Genomic DNA, 15,851 nt, shown 5'->3' with positions numbered 1-15,851 from the left:
CAACCCCCCAGTCAGCCCTGGGATCCAAGGAGGGATGGGGGTATGAAGTCTCAAAAGCACCCAGTATTGAGGTCATTGCAAGCCCCCAAATCAGTCCTGGGATCCAGGGTGGCTGGAAGGAAAAGAGGTTGTGACAGGGGACAGCCCCACCATCCAGCCAGGTGGGCGCTGTGAAGGGGAGAGTGCAAAAGGTGAGGCACAAACAAAAAGAGGAAATGGCCCGAAATTATCCATACAAGTACCAACCCCCCAACTCTTACATGTCTCAGGATTACAGCTTACAAGGCTCCACGTGTTGCTCTGCTTTTAGCAAGACCCAGAAATTCGCACCAAACCCTGACAAAGAGAAGCAGTTTCCCAAAACAGCCCAAAAACTCACTTTTTCTAAGGCACACATGCCCACCTTAATTTGGGTGTGGGGATTTTCCCCCCTAGATAATCCATTAAAGAAAAATCCAAACCTTTGATTAGCTCCGCAGTTGGTGTTGTCCCAGCTCACCCCCTCTCCCTGGCAGGGCTGTGGTGGCAGAGCCTTTGCCTTCAGTATAGAACAGCACCTCTGAAAGCCTCTTCCCAGCCAGCAGAAGAAGGTGACACTGCCCAGGAGTGGGACAGTGGCCATTAGTGACCATCATCCATGGACATCATGCTATTCCTCAGGCTGGTGAGTGAGTTCCCAACCAGGCCCACCCTGGTTTTACTCACTTTACAAAAAGTGAGTCATTTTTAAAGGTCATTAGAGCAAAACAAGAATTAGGTGATGGCTGAAGGGACAGTTACTTCTAGGAAACCACCCCCACTCGATAGATGGGGAAACAAGAAGCCAAGGAACACACTCAGGGCCATGGGACAGCTCTCCATCAAATCCGAGTGTCCCTCTGGCAGCCCAGGATAAGTTTCCCTAAAGTAAAATGAAGCTGTGTAGCACACCAAGCACTTGCTATTCCATCAATAGGCAATTGTAACAGGATACACCTCCTTAGTCTCTAAATGAGTTTTCTTTCCAGCACTACATTATAGACAAATCCCCTGCCACAAAAAACAAATAAATCCCTTTTCACAATCAAATATGCTCTAACCAAGTCAAACAGGGCCACACGCACGTGCAGCGAATCCGCAAAGCTTCTCCCAACTTCCCGGCGTGACCGTCCTCCCTTCAGGTGAGGAAAGAGGTGAGAAGGAAAGGAAAAAAAGAACATTTAACAGGAGAAACGAAGTGGCAATTTCCCAGTTCAGCTGGGAATCAGCACGTGGGGTCCTCGTGGTTCCTGTTCCACAGGGGCTGAGCTCTCGCCGCCGAGCCCGGACTGACACCACACCAGCGCTTGACTTACGAGTGCTTCATCCCGGCAAGATATTTTTAATTTAAACCTTGTCACAGCTGAGGACGAAGCCATCCAGGCTGTGATTTACTGCTAATTCATCCCTCTGATCCCTATAACTCTAAACTCAAGTCACCAAACAGCGGAACTCCCAGACACTCCACGGTGAGGCTCGGCATGAATGAGCGTCAGGGGGCTGCTGGCGGCAAGTGCGAGTTCCTCATTCAGAAGAAACAACAAGTATGTAAATATTAACCATCTGCAGGCCACCCCCAGCCCAGCATCACCTCACTATTTCCCAGGAAACACCACTGGGGATAAAACACCTCCACCAGCCTCACCTTTCCTCCCTCGTGGAGCATTTTAAGCTCCAGGAGAAATATCACGGAGGTCGTGGAGCCTCATTTCACAAACATTTACGTGCATTTGGCTGCGAGGGTTCACGCAGGATCAAGATTTATCCCTCTGGCCCTTGCAGGAGAGCAGGGGAGGGGGAAAGGTGTGGGTATAGATCATGCAAATGCCTGTAATGGAAACCTAGCCCATGTTATCTGCATTAGAGCCACACATTCGTCCTGTCAAAAGGATGAGGCAAATTCAAGTGCCAGTCAAATCCCATAAATTTATTGCCAGTGGCTGGGTGGGAAAGCCCCAGAAGATCAGTGTATGGATAATAGAGCTGGAAAGAAACTCCGAAATCAGGCATGAAAACCAGGAGAGTCAGAGGTGCAACAGCTCCCTTTTGGGTCACAAGTGCAAATTCAGGCACAATTAACAGGACTTTTTATTTATCCCTATGCAAAAAAAGCCTGGGAATCTCAGCCACTTGACTTTTGGGTCTGGATTTTGGTTTCACTGCATGAAGCACTTAAACAACACTTTTTAGGGGGGAAACCCCTCTCAGCAGCAAAGCCTGGAATAAAAGCAAGTCACAGAGTCTGCAAATGACCTCTCTCTCTCTCTCTAGGGGTTCCTCTCCAGGTGAGGTCAAAGCCACCCGCTGAGAGGCAGCATAGTGGGACAGGGATTCCACCTGGTCACTGCTGTCCCTCAGGTCTTCAGGCTCTGAGTGTTGGTGTCTTCCACAAACATTAGTGTTTGAGGTAGGAACAACTGGGAACACTTCAGCAAAAATTTGGCTTCCTCCACGGCTCCAGGAATCACCTTGGAAGGGAACATGTCCCCAGCAGGGTTCACATCAGCTGGAGCTGAAGTGCCACAGGTGTCAAAAATGAAGTGGCCATTGGGTTTCTGGGTTTATAAACCAAAAGGTGCCTGTTCAAGGCCTTCAGAGCATCTCTAAGGGCCCATCTCAAAGGGGTTTTAGTCCTCAAGGAAAGGATTGAGGGCAGATGCCACACGACACTGGGTTCTGTGGCAGGGCACGCAGTGTTGGCACCTCTTACCCGGGTGGCTGCTCAGCCCCTTATGACGAGCAACCACTCAAGGATGAGGCAAACTGACAGAGCTCATGCACCAACAAAGAACAAAAAATCCCAGACTGTTACTTGGGATGAGTCAAAAAAACCCCAAGGGAGAATGCCAGATACAGGAAATCACCACACAGGCTGTGGGCATCTCAACACGTCATGCTTGCAGTGATCTCTCCATTCCCAAAGGTGATTAAAAGCATTTTGTAGCAAATGTTAAAGGCACTGGGACCGAGGTCCATGAGAGCACAGCTGTCCCCAGGCCAATGCACAAACCCAAAATGTTAGGCTGTCCCTGCCCATGGCAAGGGGCTGGAACTAGATGATCTTTAAGATCCCTTCCAACCCAAACTGTTCTGCAATTCCATGATTCTATGATGCTTTCTCATCTCAAATCACCCATTTGCCATTTTAACTGGAGAAAATTCAATCCTGAAAATGCCCTGCTCTGTCCAAGGGCTGCTCTTGGCCATTGAAGCATAACCTAAAGGCCAGGGCACCACTCCCTGCTCTCATCACCAGGTCCCACTTGGGGCTCAGTTTGCATTTCAGGCTGCTGAGGGAGAATTCCCATCAATAAACGTGGACTGAGTCTTTTGCCTCGCCATGCCTCAGTTTCCCAACCCACACCACAGGAATGGAGTAGGTGGTTATGTCTTAAAACCCCATGCCTCAGTTTCCCAACCCACACCACAGGAATGGAGTAGATGGTTGTATTTTAAAACCCTTCAGAGTCTGAGTGAAAAACACGTGGGCAGCACCACGCAATTTTTTCTTTTTTCCTTTTTTTTTTTTCTTTTTTCTTTTTGTCACAGGCTCCTTGAGAGCTCAAAGCTGAGGAATATAAAGCACTTTTCACAGGAAGACAGTCACGCAGGGAAGCACGCTCATCACTGATGCCCTGCAGAAAGGCAGTGGGCAGCCCAGACTCTCTGCACAGACGGGAAGTCTCGTTGCCTTGGGCGCCTGGAGCGCTGCTGTCCCTTCACTGAGTCTTGCAAGCCAGAAGGAAGGAGTAAGAAAGAGCCCTCTGAAGCCTTTCAGAGGGCCAGAAAGGTTCCCCAAATGCTTTTTGTTAGAGGATCAAGCAGTCTGAGGGCTTTGCTGGGGGGAAGAGTCACAACCCAAAACGTATCCCTGGGTGGGGAGGGGGATTCGTGGGCAGGACATGAGACTGTGGAGTCTCAGCTCTGTGGGACCCCACTTTAGAGGGGGTTTGTGAATAATAAATCCAGAGGAGCCAAGTGATTCCCAGGTCACCATGCCATCCTGCTGCAAGACACATGTGGGCAGTGCCAACCCCCAAACTCTGGCACTGCCGACTCCAAAACTCAGCAGCCCCACCTCTGACGCCCTCCCCAAGTCAGAGCCCAGCGTGGAGCACCAGCCCACAGTGCCAGCATCCTTCTCAGCTTCGCAGGAAGCTTCTCAGAGGTCCCTTCCAAACACGAAATTGATTCCCACACGGTGTTAACCCTCGGCACACCCCGAGCATCGTAAGACCTTGCCAGGCTCTTCCCACGAATCCACCCCCGGCACGGCGAGAGGGAGCCTGGTTTTACTGCAACCGCTCGGCATCGAGGACATCGGGAGGCAGAGACAAAGCGATTCAGTGCAAGGAAGGAGATGCAACACAAAAGGGGCGCCGGCATCCCCCCTCCCCTCCTCAGCCTGCCAAAGTAGAGGAATCGACATGAAACCGGCTCCGGCAACCCAGTGCCCCCGGGATGGGGCTGCCAGAGACGGCTCCTGCCTTCCCGGCGGCGCAGCTCAGCCCCTCTCCCGCCTCTGCTCAGCCCTCTGCTTTGCCACATCCACAGGCTGCCGAGCGCCAGGCTCGCTGCGGTGCAGGGAGGGATGCTGGCAGGTGAATCCGCGAGGAAAAGCTCAAATATTCCCTCTCCCCGCGGAGAAGTTCAGCATCTCCCTTTGGGTTTGCAGCATCCCTCCCCAGCCGGGCTGCACGCTGAGCACACTGAACGCCAGCCCTCGGTGCCTGCAAGGCAGTTACGATCATCAGCAAACGCTTCCCTACAGCACCGCGATTGATCATCAGCCTGGATCCTAAAACACCCGTCTTGGACATAAACAACACTTAGATCATGCGGCTGCCATTTATTTCGCGTGGTATCGATACCGCCGAGCGCCACACATTGAAGATGGGACAGAGAGAAAAAGCCTTGGACTGGTCCTTTCGGAAAGGAGACACCCCCGTGGAGGGTGGGTCTGGGCAGGGGAGGGAAGAAAACCCCAGGTTTTCGTGCCGGGGCTGGGGTTGCGTGTTTAAACCTGGCTGCACACGCGAGGCAGACGCACATCTGTTGCACCAGCTCTAGCGAAGGATCCCACACACAAACAAGCAAACAAACAAACACGCACTTCCCCCGGCAAATAAACCACAAATAAAACGCTGCTCGCATCTCCCGGACCTCCAGCCAGTGGCTTCGGAGGTGGGGTGGGGGGGAAAGCACCTAACCCCACACTGGGAGGCACACGCCGTAATTAAAGTCACAGAGACGGCAAAGCCCGTGCCCCCCGTGCCCCGCTGGTCCTGCCCGCTCGCGGATCTCACCGGCTTCTACAAACAAGACCCGGGTGAAACAGAGGGCAGGGAAAGAAAATAAGTTAGCGCGCTTTCCGCCTTCCAAAATATTTGTATAGGACTGGTGCACGCTCAAGATAAGTCCCTAGAAGGCTGCGAGCAGTTGCATCGGCTGTAAAAATCCCCTGGCAGCATCATTGTTCCCGCGGAATGAGAGCATCCCCCGGCAGTCTCCGGGGTCCCGGTCCAAACCTCTGCACCACTCACCCGCACGATTTGGGAAGCATCAGACCCCCCTCGCTTTTCCCAAAACCTCTCATCCCAGGCATCGCATCCCGGCAATGGAGGGAAGGCACGGACAATCAGGTGCGTTTCCAGCGAGCTCTCCGGCACGGCTGCCCGGCGGCAGGGCTGGGAAGCAGCGCGGGGTGTGGAAGTTTTACGGGAGAGGTGCAGAGCCGCACGCGTTCCACCCGGTCTTTCCCACCAGGGCGAGTCCTGCGGGTCCCACCCCCGCATTCAGCACCGCAAACGCCGCATCCCTTGCCGGCACGGGGAGCAGATGGAGCCCCGGGAGGAGGATTTCCTCCGGGCTGGGGATGGAGCAGCCACATGCAGCCGCTACAAACCCAAACAGCCCTGCCGGGGCTGAGCAAGTGGGTTTGTTTATCTGGGAGGAACTCATCTGCTGCCGGAGTATTAGATTTCCACCAAAACAATGTGCGGCTCGGTGTTTAGTCGCCGTCTACATAATTTAAGGGCATATGTCTGATAAATGCAGAGCATCAGTAGGCAGGTTTCGGTTGCAGCACACACACATGCACCGAATGGAAGGAGGGAGGTTTAGCAGCGCTGACTCCGCAGCCGGGATTTGGGCAGGAAAACTCCCCAGCACCTTGCAGTAAGGGAAGAGACGGGGGTCTGCCCTTCCCTCTTAGGTGTTCACCACCGGGGGTGGCCCCTGTCCCCGTCCCCGTCACCCGGGAGGTTGCTATCCTCCGCGGGAATAGAGCTCTGCCTCCAGCCCCGTCCAGCTGCAACCTCACCGGGAGCAGGAAAAGTTTGCAAATGCCTCCAGCCCCTCGCCCAAGGAGAGCTCTGGAGCATCGAAAGGGGAAAATACCCCCCGAGGGGAGGAAAATCCGCAGCCGGGGGATGCCGGGGGTGATGAGGGACGGGCTGCACCGCTGAAGCCGCTACCTCCGGGGAGAAAAGTTGAGCCTTGTGCATGGGGAAAAAGCCATCGGGGAGCCGGGAAAGGGGGACACCGAGCATCGCGTCCCCTCCGCGGTGGGGATGTGAAGAAGGGGGCTCCCCGCTGCGCCCCCCCCCGCCCAGCATCCTCCCAAGCCGGGCCGGGAGGGGCGGAGGGGCCGTGCCCGAGTCCCCGGCTCAGCCCGCTGTCCGCGGGGGCCCCTGCCCTCCATCCCCGACCCCCTTCCCAGCACCCGGGGGTGGGGAGCAGCGGCGGGGGCGCGTCCCAGGGCCCCCCCCTCCTCTGCCGCCAGGTGTGGAGGGCAGGTACCGCTGCAGCCCCGCCGGCCCTCCCGGGGCATCCTCCGGGGCATCCTCCGGGGCATCCTCCCGCAGCCCCCGCTGCCCGGGCGGGGCGGGGGGCTCCTTACCTGGGAATGCTCCTCGCTTGCTCTGGGTGGGTTTTGGTGTATATATATATATATATATATATATATATATATATTATTTTTCTCTCCTCTCCTTTCCCCCCACTTCAGTCTTCAGAGCAGGCGCCGCATTGACACTGCAGATGGTCTCTGTGTGCGTGTGTGTGTGCGCGCGTGTGTGTGTGTGTCTCTCTCCAATCCCAAATACTCCACGGAGGCGGAACACGGAGCCCCTCTCTCTGCACTGGGCAAACCGTGTCTGGCTCGCCCAGAGCCGGGGGGGGACTGGGGAGGGAGGGGGGGAGAAACGCAGCTCCAGTTTTCACTCCCCCCCCAAATCACCCCTTCCCTCCCCTCCCTCCCTCAGCCCTTCCCCCCCCTCCCCCCCCTCTAAATCAGCCCGGAGTAGGGGGAGCCAGGCAGCGGAGCAGGCAGGCGGGGTGCAGGCAGGGGGATGCAGGCAGGGGATGCGCTACGGGGCCATGCCCGGCTCCGCGCCCGGCTCCGCGGCCTCCCGCCCGCCGGGGAGGGCTCGCACTGCGGCTGTCTCGCCAGCCAGCCCTTCCTCCCCAGCCCTCCTCTCCAATGGTGGCTGCGGAGCCGGCTTGGACACCCAGGCTCTTTTGCAAACACAGGCACACGCACAGGCACACACCCCTTTCCCAAAAAAAAAAAAAAAAAAAAAAAAAGAAAGAAAGAAAAATTGAAAAAAAAATAGCCGGAGAGGTGTGGAAGTGAGGTGACAGCGGCAGCCCAATGCACCGGGGAGGGATGATTAAAAAAAAAAAAATAAATGAAAAATTAAAGCGATAATAAAAATCCCTTTCTATTCTTTTTCTCTTTCTTTCCTATTTTTTTTTTTAGCTTTGCAGAGAGTGGCCGGTTGCTCCTCCTTTCTCCAGCCCACCCACCTCTGGGAGAGGGGAGAAGGCGGAGGAGCGCAGGTTGTCTCTGGAGGGGGTCCCCCAAGGCGCTTTTCGTCGTCCTAAAGTTTGCAGGGGCTGGGGAAAGGGATGGGGACGGGGAGGGGAGCGGGGCCGCCTCCCGGGGCTGCCAGAGCCGCCGCCGCCGCTCTGCCACGGCTGGAACTCCGGCTGCCTGGATTCCTCCTCCTCCGGTGCCTTCTCTCGCTCCTACTCACTACTGACACCTAGGCTCTCCAGCCTGATTGGGCTAATTGGGAAACGTCTCTGCCCCAAAAAAATAAAAAAAAAGAATAAAACCCAAAACCCACTCACGGAATCAACGCATCTCGCTGCCTCCCCCCATCTGCTCCTCAGAAAAGCCGTTCCCGGCTTTGGCTGTCATCTCCCTTGCTTTTTCCCTGCCTCCCCTTCGCTCTCCAGGCTGTGCCCCTCTGCTTTCCTCCGGCTTGGACCCAGCGAGGAGGGGAGCGGATCAGAGAGGGCGTGGGGAGGCTCAGGGGAAGATCAATCTCTCAGCTCGGGTGAGCAGTAATCCTGGAGAGGGGCTGCAAGCTGCTGCCCTGGCCGGGGCTCCCTTTAACTCCCGGCAGCAGCAGGAATAAGATTGTTTGTCAGAAGCTGCCAGTGCTTCCTGCCTGAGTTTGGTGCCCCCCAGGCTGCCGGGACGCCCCTGGGAGCAAATCCCACTCCCACAAGATCATTCCCTCTGTGAGACCCGCACTCTTCCCTGCAGGTGATGCCAGAGCCAGCACCAGGGCAGGCAGCAGAGGGTGGGAAGGGAAGAGATGCTCTCGGGGTGTTGATAGCAACAGGGTGCTCCCAGGGACCCCCGATTCCGTGAGCATGGGCGCCTCACAAGGGTCTGAAGAAGACGAGAAGCAGCTGGGGGAGACCTCCTCTGCTTGCAGGGGTGTTGGCCATGCCCACATCGGGGAGAAAACTCTGCAAGTGACCCTGCAGCCTCCCCTTCCCCGGCAGAAGGCAAAGGCATCCAGCAGGGATGCAGAGGGTGGCTGGGAAAGGGGGTCCCAGCGCCCACGGCAATCAGTAGCCGAGATCAGAGGCAGCAATTGCCTCTCCAGGGGTTGTGCAGCACCAAACACAGCAGGACTCCCCCTCCTCCCCACAGCCCCCACCACTGATGGAAAATCAGGCTTAATCCAAGCTTTGTATTTTTAATTATCTTAAATTTATGCCACAAAGCACGGGGGCCGGGGGATGTCTATTTGCATCCTCCAAGATATTTATTTGGAAACAATATCATGTTTTCCTTAAAACAAGTTTTATCTCCCCAGCGCGTGCATGCCTGCGTGCGTGCGTGTGTGTTTTGCCTGAGCTCCAGTTTACATTTCCTGATGGATGGATGGGGATTCACAGCCCTTTTCTTAAGGTGGTGCATAAAATGTATTTATTATTCTTTATCTCCTACCTCTTGCAAGGAGTCATTTGTTTTCATTCAGAGAAATGAATACAATGTGAAGCCTGAAGAGTAATAACACAGCGAAATGACAACGGAGGAACGAGACGGGAATCTGAGAGATACAATGGCAGGTTAGTAACCTCTAAAGATCCCTGCTGCTCTGAGTGCTACAGAATTATTTAGTGTCCGGTCTGGCTCGCAGCTCCATTTAATAAAAACATATGAAAATCTCGAGGAAATTTGGTCTCGCATATAAAACCTGTTCCGCTAAACACGGATAATCTGGATATGCCCAGATTACTTCCCGCTCTCTGGTGGGGAGGAAGAAATTAATACCAGTTCTTTCTGCTTCTTGAGACAATGGCACGAGTCAATATATCCCCATGCTGTTTGGGTTCATGAAGGAATGAGTGACAAACGGGACTTTATTTATAGGCCTTTTCATGAACCAGGCAGCGGGGGCAGAAAAGGGTTAGGGCTGGAAAACCCAAATGACCTCCCCTGACCTGTGAATTACTGCAGTAAAAGGGCCCAAGGACAAGGAGGGTTCAGGCTCACCCTGTTGTCATCCAGGGGATATTTTCCCCCCCCAGGTCACAGAGACAGCAGAGGTGCTGGCCACCCCCTGCTCTGCTCCTGGGGGAAAACCCAGCAGCACCAAAGCTGCCTCAGCACCATCTGGGACGAGGCAAAGTCCTGTTGTCTCCATCCAAACAACCTTACACACCTGATTTCCCTCCTGCTGCTCCAAAAGTTCCCCCACTGCCCGTGAAGTCCTGGGTGCCAACAGCATCCCTGAATCCCTCTGTGCTTCCTCCCTCTCCAGTGCGTCCTTTCATTTCTTATTACGTTTTCTTATTACATTATTTCATATTACGTGAGCCACACACGGGAATCACTTCCACCAACACCCAAAGAACAGAGAACACCTATTTTTCCTGGAACATCCACCTGTACACTTCAAGGCTCCAACAACAAAGAGAAAGAGCCAATTTAAAGAAAGAAGAAAACAAAACAAAAAAAAAAACGAGAGAGAGAGAAGGAAAATCTAAATTAGACCGCGTGGCGATTTTTCTATTATTCTTTCCCCCCGCCATTTTACAAGTTTGTTAAACCAGCGCGGTGTTTAAGTTGCTGAAAGCCGGAGCTGGCTGTTCCAGCTCGGGGCTCCAGCGAGCGCAGGCAGCGCTCAAACCCAACATCGCAGCGCCACCTGCAGCGACCGCGCTTGGTGGCAGCTGCAAAACGCCTCAAATTGGGCGAATCCTTGGGAAAAATCGCCCGGGGAGAGGGCAGCTAACTTAAAACCTTGTTCCTCCAGGTCTCTTTTTCACCCTCTTCTGCCCCCCAGTCTTTCAGGTCCTTCCAACTCGCCCGTCTCTGCTGATACACGAAAGAAAATTGGCTTCTCCTGGGTAGCTGTCACCATCCCTGCTGCTGACAAAAGGATGTCTTTATCGTGCTTGTGGAGGTTGGAAAATTCAGTGTAAGCTGGTTTAAAGCTGGGCCAGGGCTCTGCGTTGTCACTGTGACACCCCAGGGACGGACAGGGTGAGCTCTGCCCCCAAGGGCAGCTCTCAGTCCCGCTCCAGGGGTGTCACACTCTCAGATTTTGGCAGTGCTGCCAGCTTCAGGAAGGGTTGTTGCTGATAGAAAATGAGATGAGAGTGCTACCCAAAAAAAATGTAAGAGAAGGAGTTTGCAGGGAAGAGCAGGATTGTGTCACCTGGTCACCTGGCCACTGCCTTCCTCTTCTTTCCTATCATCTTTGCAAACAATTTCTGATGATGGGTGGAGAAAAAGCTCTCGGGAGGGTCCATCTCAGCCACCCTCTGTGCTTTTTCCAGCATTTCCTTGGAGTCCTGGGAGTTTGCACTTTGGATTCTCTGAGAGGCCCAGGGTCCTGGCATGGAGCAGAGGGGTGGTGCCACATGCCCTTTCTCCTCTTCCACTGATTTCATGCACAGCCTCTGGCAACTCCCGTAACTCCCCTGCCAGTCTTTGCAGGGATACTTTTTGGGGCCGATTTTTTAGAAGGAAATAATTAAATAACATTTTTATCAGTTATCGAGCATCTCCCCCTTCCCAGCCCTTTAGCAGACACTAAGTGCCAAACAGAGACAAGGTTTGCCGTCTTTTTTTTTTGGACCGTTTGTTTGGATGTTTTTTGAGGGAAGTAAAATCTCCTTTCACGTTGTCCCAGGGTCAAATCCAGCCACTCACAGGAGCCACAGACCTGCAGGGTGTGACTGTCCCCTCCCTCTCCAGAGCTCCTTCCCATCAGTTTGTGCTCCAGTCCATGTTAGCATCTGGATTCAGACACCAGCTCACCAACCCCTCAAATTACAGGAAGATTTCCAGAGGTTTCCAGCCCAAATTTCCCCTCTTTGCTGTAATTTCATTACCCTTCTCTCCCTTACAGTTCCCTCTTCTCTGTCCCCCTGCTCCAGCTCAAGTGTCCCCAGCAAAGTGCCACTTCCACAGAGGACCCGCCCTTCCAAGCAGACCCAGGGATGAGAGAGATGCTCGTTCCCCATCCCCACCCACCCAGAGGGGATTTATGATGTACTCAGGCCGACAGCATCATCTGCACATCTTCCCACCCCATCCGCCCTCTCCCCGTCCCAGCCCTCCCCCTGCCAACTCTCCCTCCACTCACCCCCTTGTGCCCTCCCCCTGCAAACTCCCCCAGGGACAATTTTTCTCCTTCCCCCTTCAAATATTTGTCGACCATTATCGCCTCTGGTCACACCCAGGCTGTCATTTGTCCAAACAAAACAGCAGGGGGATGGACAGGGGAGAGGGGCAGATGGACGGAGGCAGGGTGAGATGGGAGCCAGGGGAGCAGTCAGGCCATAATGATAAGGGGAGTATAAAACCCAGGCTGGGGCTGGCCAATTAAACGAGGGGACGCCTGAGAGGGGCCACTTTCAACCGCAGGAGACAAGTGAAAGGGAATAATATTGGAAGCAGGCAGGTGGAGTGATAAGATACAACCACAGAAAGTCAGACAAATTCATTGTTGTTTCATTTTGGAGGACAATACCAGGAGGAAGAGCAATCAATCCCTGCTCCAGAGGGCTGGAGAGCTTCGGGGGAAGATAAGGAGTGGGATGAGGTGGAGAAATGGGTAGAGAGTCAGAGGAAAACAGTCCAGGGACACGCAGGAGGAGCTGGAGACTGTCTGGAAGGAGAGAGGGGAAGGCTGGATGCTGACACTGGGGCTGCTGGATTCAGCTGAGGAGAAGCAGCCCTTAAATCAGAACAAACCCAAAGGGAAATAGGACAGCCTGAAGAGGGGAAGGGCCTAATCCAGAGTTTAGGGCTTTAATTTGGGATTTCAGAACCCAGGTCAGACTTGCTGCTGATGCAGCTCCTGGGTAATGGTCCAGTGGGTACCAGCAGAGAGATGAGGAGCCAGGATAGAGCTGCCCAGATTTTCCCAGGAAGACACAGAATTCCCCAGCCTTTGCAGCTGGTAACACCCTGGAAAGGTCTTTTGGGAAGTTTGCCTCCCTCAGACAGTGGGGAAAGGATACATGAAATGCACTTTACAGCCTACAGAATGCTGCAGCTAATTGTGGATGTCACTGGAGGCTAATCCTGAACGGGGGGATTTATGCAGACTCTTTCCCACTTTGGCATTTTTCTCACTCAGGGAACATCCACCCAACCACCTACTTCCAAAAACTTTCAGGAACAAGACATCCCTGCTGCCTGTCAAACATGGCTCAAACTGCCCCAAATCAGCAGTGGGCCCTATGGACAGCGGGGGGTGAAAGGTTTGTTTCGGTAGAACACCAAGCTCCAAAGAAAACCAGAAAATTACACAAACCCAGCCCAACATTTGTGATTTTTTCATTGCTGCAATCCATGCTTTTTGAGCCAACTGGAGGCAGGCAGGAGGGGGAAGGTTAGCCCATCTTTTTTAGCATGTGGGGTTGTCAGCACACGGATTTACCCACTTAGGGAACGTGGGAGACGAGAGAGGGGGAGAAGCATAAGCTCATCTCAGGATGCTGCGGGAACCCCGGTGAAGAATAGCTATTTCTACATGTCAGCTCCATCACCATGGCATCAGAGAGGAGGAACAGAGGGAGAAATGACAGAAAACGGTGGGGAGTGGGGCAGGGAGACTGAGGAGACAAACAGGATGGGGAAGAGAAAGATATTTCCCTGATGGACAGTGTCACTTGTTAAATAGTTGGTGCACAGTGCCCTGGGCTTACAGAATGGAAGATGCTGCTGGGCCCTTTAGAAAGGACATCTTAACCTGTTCCCAAATTCACAAGAGCAGGTCCTTTCTGGAATGTTGGAGTGGGGCTTGTTCAGTCAGCCCTTCTTTAAAACTTAAAAAAAATATATATTTCCATATAAGTGAATATTCACAAGAAGCCAGCTGCCTTCTCCACTTTGTTCACTGGCAGGACCTGTACAAAACACATGGAATTTGCTCTCCTGTTATCCTGTGCTGGGTGGATTCATCTGTGGTGGAAATGGATTGTGCCAGAGAGCAGCTTTGAAGACCTGAGACCCCTTTGCAGTGCTACAAACCAATGGCGCAGCACCTCAAGTGTACAAATTCCAGCTTTTTTCCTTCTAAGTCCATCTTCTCTTTACCTCCTTTCACCTCTGTGTATACAAATTTCCAAGCAGGTTGGGATAATGGTATGGAATTCAGCCACTGAGGGTGCTTGGGGCCACCACTCACACTCCCATCAGTAAAATCTGGGATAAGAGCCTTCCCCTCCATGGGGGAACACCATCTAGCACGTGTTATTCCTGTGGATGTTCCCACCACCAGTATTTATTCTGTTTCTGGATCATGCTGAGCTCCCCTCCTCTCTGCTTTCCCCTCTTCCCAACCTCATGGAAATCTCTCCTTAATTCAGGTACAGCAAAAAGGGCACAACGGATTTTTCCTCTCACTCCTGATTCTTCTGGTTATTTTCCACCACTTCCCCAAACCACTACCTGCTCCTTTTGGGAATCTGTTCATCCCAAATCCCTCCCGTGTTCTGGATCCTCTGCAACACCTGCATCTCTCCCTTTCCTCCATGCAAACTCTCCAGGAGCAGGGGATATCTCACATGCTGAAGTCGCTCAGCACTTGGGTCAAAGCTTTTGAATGAAACGATCCAACATCACCTCCTTAAACCCAGGTCACTTTGTGCAGCTCCTGGCACCAATGTTTTTGTTAAAGCCTTTGAATTAAGTTGCTCCACTCCATCTCTTTGAAGCCATCCCACCCAAAGAACCGGGCAGAAACCTCCTCCCCCTTCCCTCCCCACCTCCCCACACCTCTTGTACAAATCCTCTTGGAAGGAATAAAAGCTGCTGGAGGGTGTGAGCTGGCCACGCATGTTGTAGCCCTTTATTATCTGGGGACCCCCACTCAAATGTACAGAGAGATAATGTTAATGGAATGATGCATTTGCTCTGATCTGGAGCTGTCTCAGAAAGATAAATGCCGAGGCAAAGCAGAAGCGTTTAATCAAAAAATAAACCACCTCAATATGTTGTGTATTATGATTTTTTTCTCCTAAAGAAGCAAAGCTTGGTCCTGTCACTGCATGTTATTTTGCCAGCATTATCTCTGTTATTTCTAAATAATTCCATTTAGTGCTGGTGATGGGTAGGAGGGCTGAGATACAAAATCAAATTAATTAGAGTGACCCAACAAACTCGTGTTTGCATTGCGAGATGCAACATGGCAGCAAATCTCGCTGAGAACAAATTGCATTCAAATTAATTTAAGAAAAAAATAATTTGGGGCAGATCAGGTTTATTTAGGATCAATTTTAATAAGCTAAAATAAAGTCAAGGCAATGGGTGATACTATCAGCCAGTCAAAAGCCAACTTTGATAGAGGTTTATACAGCTGAATGACAGTTACCTTCCAAGCAGTTATTAAAAAAGCTGATTTTTTTTGGAGTGGCTTGGACAATTAAAAGAGCACCTCAATTACAGCCGCTGGAGATATTAGTAATGAATAAATTATCCACCAGGTTTGACCCTCCCTTCCTTCACATCATTTCCAAATAATTAATTTCCTTGCCACGTTTCGAGGCGTTGCATTAAATCCACCCGCAGCAGAGGAGGAGCAGAAGTGGGGAGCCCTTCTTCGCCCCCTGGGCTGGTGATAGACCAGGCATGAGGGTTTTGGGGGGTTCCAAAACAGGGCTAGAATTTGCAAAATTTTTCCTGGCACATCCCTGAGCCAGTGTTCCTGCACAGGTCTTTTCCAGTCTTAATGATTCCATGATTTTATGCTCAGATCTGGATCTCTCATGCCCAGAGTGGGGGGTGGCATTTTTCCATCTCCCGCTGCATCCCAGAACATCAGGAATGGACTCATGGCAGGCTAAATCACCAGGAGAGCTTAAAGAGCATTGGATGGGCCTCAGGTGAACGAGGCAAAGCCATGGGGAGCCTCAGGTGCGTCCGTCATTTTGGACCTATCCAGGATATTCATTATCCGTGCTCTGCTCCAGAGCTGGTACCGGAGCTCATTCCTGCATCACAGCAGAGGGAATCTGATGAGGATCTTCTCCAGAGCAGCAGCTCTGGAGCACACAGGACTGCAGGG

At 52.7% G+C, this 15,851-nt stretch overlaps 1 protein-coding gene and 1 long non-coding RNA gene across 7 annotated transcripts in view; one reads left to right on the top strand and one right to left on the bottom strand.

Annotated features, from left to right (window-relative positions):
• Nucleotides 1–8,075, bottom strand: part of PLXNA4 (plexin A4) — a 421,812-nt gene extending 413,737 nt beyond the window's left edge. For 2 of the 4 annotated variants that reach the window (XM_039570440.1, XM_039570441.1), the window contains exon 1: nucleotides 6,920–7,203. The gene's annotated coding sequence lies outside the window, so the exon portion shown is untranslated. Of the gene's footprint in view, nucleotides 1–5,561; nucleotides 5,642–6,919; nucleotides 7,204–7,827 lie in introns of those variants that run through there. The other 2 variants (XM_010410007.4, XM_010410006.4) reach the window with 2 other exon arrangements.
• LOC109146049 lies at nucleotides 5,573–14,885 on the top strand. Of its 3 annotated transcripts, none has more exons than XR_002273520.2 (4): nucleotides 5,573–5,660; nucleotides 9,303–9,393; nucleotides 10,614–10,733; nucleotides 13,690–14,885. It is a non-coding gene; the product is annotated as an uncharacterized LOC109146049 (long non-coding RNA). The 3 variants fall into 3 exon arrangements; XR_002047819.3 differs by having other exon boundaries at nucleotides 10,614–10,748; XR_002273521.2 differs by having other exon boundaries at nucleotides 5,575–5,660; nucleotides 9,282–9,393; nucleotides 10,614–10,748.
• Nucleotides 14,886–15,851: the final 966 nt, after the last annotated feature.

The sequence above is a fragment of the Corvus cornix genome, chromosome 1A (genome assembly GCF_000738735.6).
Source record: "Corvus cornix cornix isolate S_Up_H32 chromosome 1A, ASM73873v5, whole genome shotgun sequence".
Lineage (NCBI taxonomy): Eukaryota > Metazoa > Chordata > Aves > Passeriformes > Corvidae > Corvus > Corvus cornix.
This window is presented reverse-complemented; position numbering and strand designations above follow the sequence as displayed.